This window comes from Suricata suricatta, chromosome 6, assembly GCF_006229205.1.
Source record: "Suricata suricatta isolate VVHF042 chromosome 6, meerkat_22Aug2017_6uvM2_HiC, whole genome shotgun sequence".
In the NCBI taxonomy this organism is placed as follows: domain Eukaryota; kingdom Metazoa; phylum Chordata; class Mammalia; order Carnivora; family Herpestidae; genus Suricata; species Suricata suricatta.
Window position 1 is genome coordinate 114581029 of NC_043705.1, and position 2721 is coordinate 114583749.

The following is a 2721-nucleotide window of genomic DNA, read 5'->3' on the forward strand; positions in this document are numbered from 1 at the left end:
GTCCAATGGGCAACTATCTCAGGCCCAAGAACAACAAATGGCAAGACTCAGTAACCAAGGTTGGCGGTTCCTTCCGTCCACTAGCTTTGAAATAGTGAATCATCAGAACTCAGGGCTAATAGACCAGGTGTGTATTTAAAAGGGACCTCGGCACACTATTTTAACAGGTCTTGCATGTAAAACCTGGGAAACCGAAAGCCTTCTGATAATCCTTCAATCCAGACGATGGCGTGGCAAAGCCAAGAATGGCCGGGGACAGGAGCAGAAGATGCCCTGAGAAGTGTATAGTCTCAGTGATAGTGAAGCCTTTTTCAAGCGAGGCATCAGCTAACCACACTTTGGCAGAACAAAATACAGAAGCAAGACTCTGCCAACAGAGGGGGGAACCACAAACCAGAGAGCAATCTGCGTGTATACATGATGTGGAAAGAACTGCTTGTCGGATGCTGGTTTTTCTTGGCCACAACACACATGCGGTGGGATCATCTTCAAATTATGGAGGACAGTTTGATTCTTGACTACCCAGGCATGCCAGGAAGCAATGAAGGATAATGCCCTATATTGACAAGTTAATGTCTCAGCAGGGAAGACCAACCAGGAAGTGTGTCATTTAGGGTGCTGCCTATACTTCCAGCATCAAGTCACACAATGCCTTTGTTTGAACTGACATCTCAGGATAATGGATAAATGCTGAGGCTCTGGAGTCAGACAGAACTGGGTTTGAATACTAGCTCCACAATCTGCTGACTATGCAATCTAGGAAAAGCTATTTAACTTCTCCAAATACCCATTTCTTCAGTGGTGATAATGGCAATAATGGCAACTGGGGATGATAATAAAGGCAACTTTGTGGAGTTTTAGTGAGCACTAGCTGTAACACGTCAGGTAGAATTTCCACCGTCCCCTCTAGCAGAGTAACTCTTCAGTCAATACAAGCCACTTCCCTTTTCTTCACATATCATCTCCTGTGTTTCAGCACAAAGGACATGGGTCCTGTCAGTCATATCATATGATGACAGTGTTAAGTTGGGGTCCAGGGGTCCACATACACACCAAATATAGAAATGTAAACAAAAACTGACCGGGGAATCTGTTCGTGACACTTCTTAGATGTGGACCCAGCCTTTCTTCAGTTTTGATCTATCTCTTCAAATGGCTTTTCTTTTTCTCATCAATATTGCCACCATTTGGGAAAGAAAAAATATTTCCTTTGAATAATTTCTTCCCAACACACTTTTCTTTCTTTGCTGTGATACCTGCCAACCACCGTAGCAACTGTCAGGTAGTGTCAAGAACAGAAGCTCCCTGGGGGACGTTGGCCATCAGTCACCGCCATCATTCAACCTCAGGAACTGTAATGAGAAAACAAAACCATCTTTTCCTGAAATTCAGAAGAAGCTACGCAATTGCAACCACCACACATTAGGACATAAATGCCTCGTGCTCATTTTGACAGCACTTACACTAAAATTGGAAGGATACAGAGATTAACATGGCCCCTGCACAAGAACATAATTTGTCCCTGAAACAAATACTTCATAAAATATAAGTGAGTTTCATAGATAAAGGCAAAGTAGTAATGGGTTAGAATACTGGAATGAGAAAAAAGAAGGAAAGAAGTGCAGACTTAATTAAATTGACATTTGCCATTATTGTTTTGTGACTGGGACTGTATCAGTCTTTACTAGGAAGTGGAACGTGATGAGAAATGTCAAAAATGTTAACATTTTTTGAGGGCTTACTATGTGCAGGCACCATTTTAAGTCTTTTATACACATATGGTTTTATACAGAAGACAGAAATGATGGCACCCTCATTTTACAAGATGAAGAAAAGGAGAGCTGAAGTACCAAGACTGCACAGCTAGGAAGGGGCAGATCTGGGGTAAACTCCAAGCAGAATGAATCCAGAGGCTTCTCTTTCAACACCTACACTTTAATGCTTTTAAATTAAAGGAAGGAATAGTGTCTATCGCACACCATTTAAAACCTAGACAATAACCCATTTCACAAAGTAACATTATGAAATGAAACAATTACTCTCATAATGTAACAATTTTAATGGTTTTGCTTTCAGCCAAAGATTAATGCTGTATTTTAAGCAGAGGAAAGAGAATTTTTTAATTTTAAAATTGGACAGCCCACAAAATATTCAGAATTTGGTGATTGTTCTTAATGAGTTTCTTTTCTTCCAAGAGTGTAATATTTTTACCAAAAAGGAAGATGATATTTTCTCCAAGTACTCTAACAACTATAAAGGGCTGTCTTAGATTTTTCTAATTTTTCATAGCCTTATTCTGTTTAATTCACAAATTTCCCCTTGCCTCCCCTTCAGTGAATAAACCATACAATCTTTTTCTAATTGGCTCACAAGCACCATCTAGTGAAGAAGCAGAATAATTACAGAACAGTTCCTGCAGATTATCATAATTTAATCTGTACTAATTAAGCCTAAATGAGCACCATTTTACCATTGTTCTAAAACAGAATGAGATTTGTTAAATGCAAATATTATGGCTAAGGTTAAAATGTTATGTAATGTTATGTATTTTGGGGTGCCTGGGTGGCTCAGTCAGTTAAGCTGACTCTTGGTTTGGGCTCGGGTCATGATCTCCTGATTCATGGGTCTGAAACCCTGCATCAGGCTCCACACTGACTGTGTGGAACCTGCTTGGGATTCTCTCTTTCTCTCTTTCCCATTCAGGGCACCTGCCCTGCTTGT

General features: G+C 40.3%; 1 non-coding gene across 1 annotated transcript; it reads left to right on the plus strand.

Moving 5' to 3' along the window:
• Nucleotides 1-1440: 1440 nt before the first annotated feature.
• LOC115295076 lies at nucleotides 1441-1544 on the plus strand. The gene has a single exon (XR_003910305.1). It is a non-coding gene; the product is annotated as a U6 spliceosomal RNA (small nuclear RNA).
• The last annotated feature ends 1177 nt before the right edge of the window (nucleotides 1545-2721 follow it).